This window comes from Orcinus orca, chromosome 15 (assembly GCF_937001465.1).
Source record: "Orcinus orca chromosome 15, mOrcOrc1.1, whole genome shotgun sequence".
Lineage (NCBI taxonomy): Eukaryota > Metazoa > Chordata > Mammalia > Artiodactyla > Delphinidae > Orcinus > Orcinus orca.
The window spans coordinates 36,567,153-36,581,818 of record NC_064573.1 but is presented as its reverse complement, the minus strand read 5'-3'; the positions used below and the strand labels follow the sequence as shown (position 1 = coordinate 36,581,818).

The window sequence follows — 14,666 nt, the reverse complement described above, 5'->3', positions numbered from 1 at the left end:
GTTTGCTAGTATTTTGTTGAGGATTTTTGCATCTATGTTCATCAGTGATATTGGCCTGTAGTTTTCTTTCTTTGTGACATCTTTGTCTGGTTTTGGTATCAGGGTGATGGTGGACTCGTAGAATGAGTTTGGGAGTGTTCTACCCTCTGCTATATTTTGGAAGAGTTTGAGAAGAATAGGTGTTATCTCTTCTCTAAATGTTTGATAGAATTCGCCTGTCAAGCTATCTGGTACTAGGCTTTTGTTTGTTGGAAGATTTTTAATCACAGTTTCAATTTCAGTGCTTGTGATTAGTCTGTTCATATTTTCTATTTCTTCCTGTTTCAGTCTCGGCTGTTTGTGAGTTTCTAAGAATTTGTCCATTTCTTCCAGGTTGTCCATTTTATTAGCTTATAGTTGCTTGTAGTAATCTCTCATGATCCTTTTTATCTCTGCAGTGTCAGTTGTTACTTCTCCTTTTTCATTTCTAATTCTATTGATTTGAATCTTCTCCCTGTTTTTTTTTTTGATGAGTCTGGCTAATGGTTTATCAAGTATTTTTACCTTCTCAAAGAACCATCTTTTAGTTTTATTGATCTTTGCTATCATTTCCTTCATTTCTTTTTCATTTATTTCTGAACTAATATTTATGATTTCTTTCCTTCTGCTTACTTTGGGGACTTTTTGTTCTTCTTTCTCTAATTGCTTTAGGTGTAAGGTTAGGTTTTTTTTTTTTTTTTTTTTTTACACTGTTTAAGCCTATATAACGGCTCGTCTCACGGAGAAGAGAACACCGGAATAGGTTAGACTTTCTTGCTATAGCAAGCTCAAATTGTGTCAGAGTTTTGATCATCTGCCACAGAGTGTTGCTTGCATAAGGTTAGGTTTTTTATTTGAGATGTTTCTTCTCTCTTAAGGTAGGATTTTGTTGATATAAACTTCCCTCTTTTAACTGCTTTTTCTGCGTTCCATAGGTTTTGGGTCGTTGTGTTTTCATTGTCATTTGTTTCTAGGTATTTTTTGACTTCCTCTTTGACATCTTCAGTGAGCTCTTGGTTATTAAGTAGTGTATTGTTTAGACTCCATGTGTTTGTATTTTTTACAGATTTTTTCCTGTAACTGATATCTAGTCTCATAACATTGCAGTCTGAAAAGATACTTGATATGATTTCAATTTTCTTAAATTTACCTAGGCTTGATTTGTGACCCAAGATATGATCTATCCTGGAGAATGTTCCATGAGCACTTGAGAAGAAAGTGTATTCTGTTGTTTTGGGATGGAATGTCATATAAATATCAACTAAGTCCATCTTCTTTAATGTATCATTTAAAGCTTCTGTTTCCTTATTTATTTTCATTTTGGATAATCAGTCTATTGGCGAAAGTGGGGTGTTAATGCCCCCTACTATTATTGTGTTACTGTCTATTTCCCATTTTACGGTTGTTAGTTTTTGCCTTATGTATTGTGGTGCTCCTATATTGGGTGCATAAATATTTAAAATTGTTATATGTTCTTCCTGGATTGATCATTATGTAGTGTCCTTCTTTTTCTCTTGTAAAAGTCTTTGTTTCAAAGTCTATTTTCTGTGTTATTGGAATTGCTACTCCAGCTTTCTTTCGATTACCATTTGCAAGTAATATCTTTTTCCATCCCCTCACTTTCAGTCTGCATGTTTCCCTAGGTCTGAAATGGGTCTCTTGTAGAAAACATGTATACGGGTCTTGCTTTTGTATCCAGTCAGCCAGTCTATGTCTTTTGGTAGCAGACTTTAATCCTTTTACATTTAATGTAATTATCGATATGTATGTTCCTATTACTATTTTCTTAATTGTTTTGTTTGTTTTTGTAGTTCTTTTCCTTCTCTTGTGTTTCCTGCCTACAGAAGTCCCTTTAGCATTTGTTGTAAAGCTGGTTTGGTTGTGCTGAATTTGCTTAGTTTTGCTTGTCTGCAAAGCTTTTAATTTCTCTGTCAGATCTGAATGGGATCCCTGCTGGATAGAGTAATCTTGGTTTTAGGTTTTTCCCTTTCATCACTTTAAATATGTCCTGCCACTCCCTTCTGGTTTGCAGAGTTTCTGCTGAAAAATCAGGTGTTTACCTTATTGGGATTCCCTTGTATGTTATTTGTTTTTCCATTGCTGCTTTTAATACTTTTTGTGTGTATTTAATTTTTGATAGTTTGATTAATATGTGTCTTGGCATGTTTCTCCTGGATTTATCCTGTATGGGACTCTCTGTGCTTCCTCTACTTGATTAACTATTTCCTTTCTCATATTAGGGAAGTTTTCAACTATAACCTCTTTAAATATTTCTTCAGTCCCTTTCTTTTCCTCTTCTTCTTCTGGGACCCCTATAATTCGAATTTTGTTGCATTTAATGTTGTCCCAGAGGTCTCTGAGACTGTCCTCAATTATTTTCATTCTTTTTTCCTTATTCTGTTGTGTGGTAGTTATTTTCACTCTTTTACCTTCCAGGTCACTTATCTGTTCTTCTGCCTCTGTTATTCTGCTATTGTTCCTTTCTAGAGAATTTTTAATTTCATTTATTGTGTTGTTCATCACTGTTTGTTTTCTCCTTGTTTCATCTAGGTGCTTGTTAAACATTTCTTGTATTTTCTCCATTCTATTTCCAAGATTTTAGATCAAATTTACTATCATTATTCTGAATTATTTTTCAGGTAGACTGCCTATTTCCTCTTCTTTGGTTAGGACTCTTGGGATTTTACCTTGCTCTTTCATCTGCTGTGTGTTTCTCTGTCTTCTCATTTTGCTTAACTTACTGTGTTTGGGGTCTCCTTTTCACAGGCTTGCTGGTTCATAGTTCCCATTGTTTTTGCTGTCTGCCCCCAGTGGCTAAGGTTGACTCAGTGGGTTGTGTAGGCTCCCTGGTTAGGGGACTAGTGCCTGTGTTCTGGTGGATGAGCCTGGATCTTGTCTTTCTGCTGGGCAGGTCCACAGCTGGTGGTGTATTTGGGATGTCTGTAGCCTTATTATGATTTTAGGCAGCCTCTCTGCTAATGGGTGGTGTTGTGTTCCTCTCTTGCCAGTTGTTCAGCATAGGGTGTCCAGCAATGTAGCTTGGTGGTTGTTGAGTGGAGCTGGGTCTTAACATTGAGATGGATATCTCTGGGAGATTTTTGCCATTTGACATTATGTGGAGCTGGGAGGTCTCTTGTGGACCAATATTCTGACCTTGGCTCTTCTATCTTAGAGGCACAGCCCTGAAGCCTGGCTGGGACATGTAGAGCCTCATCCACATGGTTCAGAATAGAAGGGAGAAAGAAAAAAGAAAGAAAAGGAAGATAAAATAAAATAAACCCAGTAAAGTAAAATAATAAATTAAGTAATAAATTTTTAAAAATTTAAAAAAATAATAAATTAAAAAAGAAAGAAAGAGAGAGCAAGCAAACCAAAAATCAAATCCACCAATGATAACAAGCACTAAAAGCTATACTAAAAACAAACAAAAAAAATAATGAAGAAACAGACAGACAGAACCCTATGACAAATGGTAAAAGCAAAGCTATACAGACAAAATCACACACAGAAGCATACACATTCACACTCACAAAAAGGGAAAAAGGGAAACATATATATATATCAATGCTCCCAAAGTCCACCTCCTCAATTTGGGATGATTAATTGTCTATTCATGTATTCCACAGTGGCAGGGTACATCAAGTTGATTGTAGAAATTTAATCTGCTGCTGCTGAGGCTGCTGGGAGAAATTTCTCTTTCTATTATTTGTTCGGCACAGCTCTTGTGGTTCAGCTTTGGATTTGGTCCCACCTGTGCATGTAGGTCACCAGAGGATGTCTGTTTATGCCCACACAAGATGGGGTTAAAGGAGCAGCTGATTCAGGGGATGTGGCACACTCAGGTTGGGGAGATGGAGGGTTACGGAGTGTGGGGCCAGTGTGTGCCAGCAGAGGCTGGCGTGACTTTGCACCAGCCTGAAGCACGCTGTGTGTTCTCCCAGGGAATTTGTCCCTAATTCACGGGACCCTGGCAGTGGTGGGCTGCACAGTCTGCTGGGAGGGGAGGTGTGGATAGTGACCTGTGCTTGCACACAGGATTCTTGATGCCTGCAGCAGCAGTCTTACCATCTCATGCCTGTCTCTGGGGTCCTCTCTGTTAGCCACGACTTGCGCCCGTCTCTGTAGTTCCTTTAAGCAGCACTCTTAATCCCCTCTCCTTGTGCACCAGGAAACAAAGAGGCAAGAAAAAGTCTCTTGCTTCTTCCACAGCTCCAGACTTTTTCCTGGACTCCTTCCTGGCTATCTGTGGCACACTAGCCCCCTTTAGGCTGTGTTCACACAGCCATCCTTAGTCTTCTCCCTGGGGTCTGACCTCCGAAGCCCAAGCCTCAATTCCCAGTCCCCACTCGTCCTGGCGGGTGAGCAGACAAGCCTCTCCGGCTGGTGAGTGCTGGTCAGCACCGATCCTCTATACGGGAATTTCTCTTGTTTGCCCTCTGCACTCCTCTTGCTGCACTTTCCTCTGAGGGTCTGAAGCTCCATCACTCGCAGTCTCTGCCCGTGAAGGCCTTCTTACTGTGTGGAAACCTTTCCTCCTTCACAGCTCCCTCCTACTGGTGCAGGTCCCATCCCTATTTTGTGTCTGTTTTAATTTTTTCTTTTGCCCTACCCAGGTATGTGGGGGTTTTCTTGCCTTTTGGGAGGTCTGTGGTCTTCTGCCAGTGTTCATTAGGTGCTCTGTAGGAGTTGTTCCACATGTAGATGTATTTCTGATGTATTTTTGGGGAGGAAGGTGATCTCCACGTCTTACTCTTCTGCCATCTTGAAGCTCCTCCCTCTGGTCATTCATTTTTATTATTTGTTATCTGTGGAGAAGAAAAAGTCTGGATAATGCCCTTCTTGTAATAGTTCTTTCTGTACTTGAAAACATAGGTTGTGCCTATATGTAAGAAACACATTTAGCAGCTGGTTCCTAATCATGTTTAAAATAATGACAGCTTTTCTATATATATATATATATATATATATATATATATATTTTTTTTTTTTTTTTCTGCCAAGCAACTTTTGAGAAAGCAATCTCTGATCATGTAAAGATTTGACTTGTTATTTAAATAACTTCTTCTAAATGTATATTTAAAATTATTCAGTAACGTTAGTTTGTCATCTCTGAGCCAATCCTTTATTTTATCCACAAATTTCTAAAACATGTATAATCAGCAGGTTTCCCTCTCCCTGCAAAAAGCAGTTGTAGGGTGTACTTTGGAATACTAGCTTGGGTCATTTTATCAGAAATGATGACACTTCACTGAGGGATCAGAACAGTAGAAAGTCAGAATTTATGGGCACTCTTTTAAAATACCTATTCTATCCTTTGAGGTCTTTTTTCAGCACACCAGATGGTTTACAGCCCAGCCTCAGCTCAGATGGCACCTACCGGTTCCAGGGAAGAAAGGGCAGATTTTGAGATAATTTGCTGTGTATCCATAATGTGCTATGTGTTTGGATACAATGACTTGTATAAGCTGCACAACCACCATATTGGTACACCATGTACAAGGTGAAGAAGCTGAGATGTGAGAGTTCCAGTGACTTGTCCAAGGTCACACAGGCACTAAAGAAGATAATATTTTTTAGACTCTTTGACTATTACCTTGTTTTAATACTAAGCCCAAATTACTCTTCCTATGATTTTTTCCTATTATTTTTTTCACCTATACATATTTTTTTATTGAAATATAGTTGACATACAAAATTATGTTTGTTTCCTGTGTACTACATCAGGATTTGACATTTGCATACATTATGAAATGGTCACCATGGTAAGTCATCTGTCCCTATTTGAAGTTGTTACAGTATTATTGTCCATGTTCCCTATGCTGTGTATTACATCCCTATGACTTATTATGTAACCGGAGGTTTGTAACTGAATCCCCTTCAGCTATTTCCACCCCCACCTCAACTCCCATTTAGGGAGATAATATTTCATTTTTTCACCTTCATACCTCTAATTGCCATCTATTCTTACCTTATTATTTTACCTTGTATTTCATAGAGACATTAGACATTTGGGGGGCAGGAATTTTCAGGTGTCCAAGTTCAAAGCCACCACCCAGGTGCAATTAAGTAAGCTCATGTTCATTGACTGTTATGCTGGGTGACTGGTGCTCCCTTGAACCCATGACTTAATACAGATATTGCCTCATTTTTCTGCCCCATTAAAATAAAACTACCCACCTTTTCTATATTCCTTGTAACAGATTCCTCACTCCTCAATCTGTCTTCAATTGTTCCAATTGAGCTTCATCTTTCCCTTCACCCAAAGTCAGCTAGTCAATGTCAGTAACCCACTACATCATGCCAAATTCAAGGACCACATCTATGTCCTTATTTAAAATTTTAGCAGCCTTTTATGTGGCTGCCCACCTCTTTCTTCTTGGAACAATTTTATTTTTTGTGACCTTGTGACATCATATTCTCCTGGACATTTTCCTGCTCCCCTGGCAACCACTGCTAGCTCCTATCCATTTGTTCCTCATTTTTCACCTGACCTCTAAGTGCTGGAATGCTCCAGGGATACATACCAGGCCCACTTCTCTTTTTAAAATTTTAATTTTTATTTCTAGTGAAACATGAGCCTTTAAAAAACTCAGATTGTACTTAAAAACACAAGTAAAAGTAACATTTCCTCTCCCATGCGTTCCCAACTACCAGCTCCACTCCCTGGAGGCAACTACTTTTAATTCATAACAGTTTCTTCTGGTAATTACTTTCATATTTCTTAAAATACTCACTTTGAAACTTTTTGATTTGGCACATTTATATGTATTTATATTTCCTTCATAGAAGGCAGGTATTTCACCCTCTTAATGTCTTTATTCACCTCCTCTCCTTCTCAAAAAAACTTATATAAAATTTTTGATTATTTTATTCTTATTTAATTCATTATCATTATTAAGTAGTGCTGTACCAAGTAGTATACTGTATTCTATATTGTTCTGTATATCATTGTTTCTTCTAGTGCTGTTCACCCCTAATATTTTTTTCATTTTCTTAGTTTTCTATATTCTTACAGCTACATTTGAAGCCCTTCTCCTTGTTAATGCTGGTGTCTGCACTAGTAGGAAATACAATAGCAGGGTTTCACACTTCATACAATTTTACCCCCAACTCATTATGAAGTTATAATTCTCTTCACAATAGCAGTTGCTTTTTGTATGATAATTTAGACAAGAAAGAAATACTTGTCATATGTGATCTCAAGAGGACTGGGCAGAATGGACATATATGGTCCATATATCATGAGAGTCCAAGATTCAGACTATCAATCTTTTCTTTATAAAGCCTACATGAAAGTGATGCCATCCGTATTTGTATAACTATATGTTTATAGTTCTCTTTATAATAAGGTTGAGATAAAAACATACATGTGAAAGCTTTCAAAACAGACTTTTTGGTTGTGGTGGTGATAATGATAATGGTCTTGGACAAGATGTGGAATACAGGAGTTTAGGATTACCACAAGAGCCGGTGAAGGATGCTTGCCTGACTTTGACCCTCAGTTTTCAGTTTAATATATAGATTCAGGTAATTTGGATAAAGAAAAAATACATGAATATATGGATAGTTATCTGAGCAGAAATAACTTGAACCATGGTGTATTCCAGAGAGAAGAACAGTGAAATCAGTGCTCAGAGGAGTGTACCCTTATTGTACATTTATTTTGTTGGAAAAAAAAAATAACCACGGTCTATCAGAGCCCCTCCTCATGTCCTTGCTCCACCAGCACTATTCTATCTGCAACCCAGAACAGAGCACTAAGTCAGTATGTTTAGTTGTGTTGTAAAGAGGACCAAAGAAGTGAGATGATATTTTAGAGGGGTTATTGGTATCTTTGTAACTTGTTATTTTTTTCAGAATAAGTCTTAATATGTATTTGTAAACCAAAGCTTTCTGGGAACACTAGCTTGTGTTATTATATATTTATATTTACTATACATTACAGAGATCATTAATAGCTATTATAAATATATGTAAGCAATGCCCTCTGCCTAATAATCAATTTTATATGGTTCCCCTGTACCTCTCTGTGTCCTGACTTAAGCAGAACCAAGCAGAGCTGCTGTAATATGGGTGAACTATTTTATCAAGAGCTGGAAATGGTCCAGGGACACTGGAATTCATGACCCAGAAGGCGGGAAGAGGATGGACTATTCAAGTACAGAATTTTGAACTCTCCACCCCACTCCCTCTTACACTATCCCTTGATATGACCAACTTTATTGTTTCTTCGTTAAAGAGAGACCATTCTTTTTGTCTCTGGTGTGGTATTGAGCAAAGAGTAGAGGCATTCCTATTGCTACCATAACTTGACATCAAGCAAGAGAGATAAACTCTGAAAAAGAACATTATGCTCAGACATGTCCAGAGTGGATTGTAATTCACTGTAATAACTTGAAATTCACCAAACATGCATGAGTTTTATAGTCAAATTCTCTGTTCTGAGTGTGGGTTGGAGAGGGAGAGGTGCTGAATACTGTGGAAAGACTAAAGGGGAGTCAGACAATCCCAGCCCCCAATTCACCCCCATAAATATGATGAGAAATGACAAACACACATGAAGTAGTAGGAAAAACCATACCAGTTTATATTACCAAGTGCTGAATGAATGGTATTCTCCAAAGAGAGGGATGATGAGGACAGGGTTAGCTGAGTTGAGGGTGTCAAGAAGAGAAAGGAAAGAATGACTTATGAGACAGAGAATGACTGTAGCTAGGTCTTGCAGTTGGAGGGGTGGAGGAGAAGCATTCCAGTCAGAGGGATCTAGAAACAAAAACTTAAACAGAGAGTAGAAGCAATACTTGGAGAAGAGATGAAAGCAGAGTTTGAACACAGTGGAAAAGGCAATAGGAAGTAAGGAGTCACACTTCAGATGGAGTACAATTAAACTACATGTCAAAGTTTGGATTTTAGTTCATAGGTGCTAGCAAGGAACTAGGAGGTTACCTGTCAGGCCCCACCTGGCTTGTGTCTATCAAGGATCTATGGGAAGTGACTTGTCCTCTGTGGTCAGAGGACCATAACTAGAACTCACCCTATACCTCTGCCCTTGACCTGCAGTCCATGGAACCATGGATGATGTGAGTAGGAAGGATTGGGAGTGTTCAGATGATAAAATGAATGTGGAGTGAGCATGTCTGCTTTTCTGAGAGGATAGAAACAGTCCTTACATTTCAGCGATGTGGATAAGAAAACATTCACACTAGTTTTGGGGCATCTGAAGAAACATTTTTCATTTCCAATGCCACTCCTGACTCCCTAAACTTAACCTTTTCTCTGTTCATAGATTTTCTTAAGAGCAAAAATTATCCTTTGATGAAGAGCTGGCAATGCCAAAGGTCTCTTTGTGAGAAAAAAAAAATCTCCATGAGTGCATTTGTTTTTGTGTTGCTACCCTTTCATTCTTTAAAAAGTGAAGCAAAGTAAAAGGCTTTCCTTTCCAGAGTCCACTTGGTCATCTATAGCAATCAGCTAGCTATTGTTCATTGAGTACCCTTTAGCTGCACTGCATTGGGTCAGGCACTTTGGAAGAACATATAAAAACTCTATCTCTACCTTCCAGTGCCTTAGTAATTCTTGGAAAGATGAGACTATTAATTTATTTTATTAATGTTGTGGCATCTTTCAGAAAAGAAAGTATATATTAGAGGAGGTGCTATCAGAGTTCATAGAAAGGAAAGAGATCCTCTTCATTTGGGGACGTCAGAAAAAGAAGCATAAAAAATTATTTTGGAGATGGATGCTAAAGGTTGTGTGATGGGTTAAACTTAGGAGGATTGGATTGCAGGCATCAGGCACAGCAGGTGCAAAGAGATGTGGTGGGAATGAGCACTGAGTATGCTGGCCCAGGTAGAGTGGATGGGTCCTTTGATTAGGGATGGGAACTAATTACATGGTGGTAGCTTCCATTTTTTAAGTACTTAGTATTGCCAAGCCTTGTGATTTATGCTTTTAATATGCTGCCAATTAATTTCCCAATAAATATATTAAATAAAAGGAATCATGTTAATGCCATCACATCTTTAGATACTCCAGTTCCAGTCCTAAATAGGCCCCTATTTGTACTGGACATGGATGTAGCCTCCTGCTGAGATGAGTAGCCTAAACTGATCAGGATATCACATCCTCTACTTTTCGAAAGTTCACCACTTCATTTTTGCAAAAGACCTACAAAAGTAACTGATTTCACTAGCTGATAGAAATCAAAATAGGATTTTCACTTTTATGAAAAAAAAAAAGATGAATAGTTAAAATAGCATTCAGCTTTGGTATTCAGTGAGCCATTATAGATGCAGGGGGCAACCCGAGCACAGGGAGTGGTACCACCAAGCCTCTTCCCCGGAACTACACCCAGAATATCAGCATCAGGCTGCCATAACTTTGAACTACATGTGTGAGCATCTGTGCTGGATTTATTTTGTACCTGCATTAGCAAGATGTGTCACAAAGTAATTGCTTCTTCCCTCTACACCATTTCAGCTTATGAAAGCCTTCATAGGAACACTCTACTTTCAGAAAGCAGGGGAAGCCTGTACTCCCTTTTCACCCTTGCCAGTAATTGGTTTGATGATGCAAAGGCCTAAGCTAATTTGAATCAATAATAAGAAGGAGGTCACATTTGGAAGCTTCCAGCAAAAAATGTTTTGCTGTCAGAGGAAAACAAGAGAGGCTTGCCTCTCTTTTTTAGAGGAGATGAATGGGAATGTATGCTGATTGGTGATGAGAGAAGAAGACAGTGTGTGGTAAAGCCCATACATATTAGTGAGATGCATCAGAGCACAGAAAAAGGGAACAGAGCTCTAGTTATAGCAGGCATGCAACATACACCCAACTACCTTTCAGGTACCAGTGTTACTCATGATTTAAGGCTATGAGCCAGATCCCTGAAACCTGAAGCTAAATACATTCTAACACATAATTTAATTCTCATGGCAACCCCAAGAGGCACAGACTAACATAATACCCCACTTTACCCATTAAGAAACTGGGGCACGAAGAGATTGAAAAACTCACCTAAAGGCATACAACCAATAAATGTTGGAGCCAGGGTTTTAACCAAGAGCCTATGAATCCAGAGGACAGACTCTTATTCCCTGTACTCTCCTGCCTCAGGAGGTATGTATATTGTGTGCTTCTGGAGATGAGAAAGTAGAGGTCCAACTTTCATCTATCATCTATAAACCAAGCTGTGTCAAAACTCATGATTTTAGGCTGGATTTCTAGACTGCCTCTGACAAAGGAGGTCACCACCATGATCTCAGTAATGATGATAGCTGATATTACAGAGATTTTACAACGTGCCAGGCATTGATATAAACACTTTGTAAGGGTTGACTTATTTAGTCTTCCGCAAAGGTATTTCCTATTATTATCTCCAACTTAGAAATAAATATACTGAGGCACAGCAAAATTAATTCTTGCATTCATCAGTATACAGAACAACTGTACCCAGAGTTTGTTAGTTTGTTAGGTGTTATCTTATATTGTCTCCAGTCTAATGTCAATGAAAAAATGTTATGAGTGTTTTTCAGATGAAGCACCAAGTTCAGTAACTTGCAGAAGAACATACGGCTCATAAATGTGAGAGATATTTAGCCTTGTCTGTCTGTCCTCCATCATTGCCTCAAGTTTTCATTGACAAGGAGCATGAAGTGTGGGAATCTTGCAAGCCTGGGCTTTGGCCACCTGGATCCTATGTCTTGGAGAAAACCCCACTTCCCTTGCTCAACTGGGACAGCAAGCACTCTGAGCTGAAGGAAGTGCCTCTGCCCCAGCCCTGCTGATCCTTACTTGTCTGGAGATCCCTGAAGACCTGGGTCTCAGAGAGCCCTGGACATGAGCCTCAGTTTTAATCAAGTTGGGCGTGTAGGGAGAGAGGCACTCCTGGTGGTATTGCTATACTTCTTTGTGACCCCAGTTTACACACAGAATCACAATGGAGCAAGGCAACATTTCTGCAGATGGAAGAAAAAGAGGTCAGTGGAATTTCTTCTGCATTTCCAAAGGTCTGTGGCTTGGGAAAGTTTTTATTCTGGTGCTCATCTAATGCGTGTCAGCTCACCTTCTCTGTGGATGTGCTCTGGCAGGTGAGCGGCCAATATTTGCTTTGACAAGACTAGGTTTCCCAGTGAGCAGAGTTGTTTAGTGCAGCAAAAGAAATCTGTGATGCCAACCCCACGCTGATACTGTTTCCCATCCATAAAGCTTTCCAGCCTGGCAAGTTCTGGGAGATGAACCTCAAAATTTATCTGATGTGACTTATAAAGTTGGAATGTGCATCACTCTGTGATCTTAATTATTCTTTGATGCTTTTGGAGGATTTCACATAAAAAGGAAGATTATATCTCAAAGAGTAGAATCCTTGAATATTAGTACTGGAAGGGACCTTAGAGATGGTTCAGCCTTTCACTCTAGATACAGAAAAAATGAATCTCAGAGAAGTGAAATATCTTGTTTGAAGTCACACAGGCTATTTTAATCAGACTCAAGTGAAGACTCGATGTTTAGCCATTCGTCATCCTCCTTTTAATGACATTATTTGTACTTGTTTTTGTTTCACAAATAATTATGTCTATAAGCCAAATACCTACTTGTTTGTTCACTGCATAATATGAGGAGCTCAGGTAGCATGTGAAAGATAATGCACTGCAGAAGGAAACTGAGGCAGAAAAAGGGCAAATAGGGGAACAATAGGGTATATACAAGGGAAATGTAGTCAAATTAATTATTTTTTCTCTCTCTCCTTTATACGAATTATCTCAATTATTTATGAATTACGCATTCTGAAGTTTTAACAATAAAAATATAATCAAATATACTAATAATCATAAACACTATGTATTAAAAATCAAACTTTCACTTATACCTACTTAATTTTGTTAAACTAACAAGGTAACTATCTTGGATATCTCATGTGCTTATCAAAGCCTATTAGAGGTTAATGTTTAGCCAGCAGGCTGAGGAGGTACAGGATGGTATAAGCTATTAGCCAGAAGAGAAAAAAACTAACAAACAAACAAACATAAAACAAAACTGAAGTAGTAGTGGGAAGCCTAACATTTGTAAAGGAGTACAATACAGGACCAAATTACCCTAAAGTAAAACTGTTCATCTCATGGAGTATGTGGGGACAGCCAGCCCCTTTCTCTATAACAGACCCTGAGGGTATTTTATCATTACACAAAAGCTCACGTTTGTAACATCAAGCATGCATCACTAAGAGTCAAATTGTGATGTTTGGGTTAAAGAAAAAATAGAGAAAAAAATGAGGGCTATTTAAAGGCATCACGGCATTAATTTTAAGAATGCTCAATTTTTTTCAGATTGCTGAAATTTTGGTTACTGTTGCAACTGAAGTAACACAAAATACTGTTGAGCGTTCAGAGAAATCAGAGGACTGGAGAAGAGAGTGTCTGATAAGAATCTTTCTCTCTTGTATATCTGAGACAATGTGACTTAAGACTCTTTATTGGTTAAATTTAAGAAAGAACATAGTTAATTTTCTTAGGTCTTTTACCTTTCCCTTCAGTTCCCCATCCTGTCCCCACCTGTCCCCACCTTAAATCCCCTTCTCTGCCCATTATGTCAACACTCTGACTTGTCAAAGCAAGTGGTAGGGATTTGTGAACACTGGTTTAGAAAGGCCCCTTTAAAATTAAAACAAAACAAAACAAAACAAGAATCTCTGATCTCTGGGAGAGATTTCCATTTTTCTACTGCCAGACCCCAAAGAAACATCACATTCCTTATTTTGAAAAAGTGTGAGTGCATAGCTCAAGTGAATGTAAATTAAATATTCGTCATTTTATTACTTACTATGTGAAATATTAGGTTGGCAAAAATGTTAATTCATTTTTTTCCATAACATGGCTCCAGTAGTGCTTAGTTGTCATGAACTTCATTTGAAACAATTTTGTTAGATGTATTGTGACAGCTGCCATATCAGCGTGTATTAAAAAAAAAAATCAAAATTGGTGAATTTTTGTGTGGCCATTTTAATATTGAAGATGGGGGAAAAAATCAACTTTTTTGTCATATTATGCTTTATATTTTCAAGAAAGATAAAAACACAACTGAAATGCAAAATAAGATCTGTGTAGTGTATGGAGAGGGTGCTGTGATTGATCCAGCATGTCAAAAGTGTTTTGCAAAGTTTCATGCTGGAGATTTCTCACTGGATAATGCTCCATGGTCAGGTAGACCAGTTGAAGTTGACAGTGATCAAATTGAGATATTAAATGAAATCAATCAACGTTATACCACATGGGAAATTGCCAACATACTCAAAGTATCCAAATCAAGTGCTGAAAATCATTTGCACCAGCTTTCTTATGTTAATCACTTTGTGTTTGTGTTTCACATAAATTAAGCGGAAAAAAAAAACCCTTCTTGACCGTATTTCAGCATGCGATTCTCTACTGAAACATAATAAAAACGTTCCATTTTTAAAATAAATTGTGATAGGTGATCAAAAGTACATACTGCACAATAATGCAGAAAGGAAGAATTTGTGGGGCAAACAAAACAAACCACCACCAACCACACCAAAGGCCAGTCTTCACCTAAAGAAGTTGATGTTGTGTATATGGTGGGATTGGATGGGAGTCCACTATTATGAGCTCCTTCCAGAAAACCAAATGATTAATGCC

At 38.2% G+C, this 14,666-nt stretch overlaps 1 non-coding gene across 1 annotated transcript; it reads right to left on the bottom strand.

Annotated features, from left to right (window-relative positions):
• Window positions 1-727: 727 nt before the first annotated feature.
• Window positions 728-851, bottom strand: LOC117198000 (small nucleolar RNA SNORA28). Its single transcript, XR_004478911.2, has one exon. It is a non-coding gene; the product is annotated as a small nucleolar RNA SNORA28 (small nucleolar RNA).
• Between the last annotated feature and the right edge of the window lie 13,815 nt (window positions 852-14,666).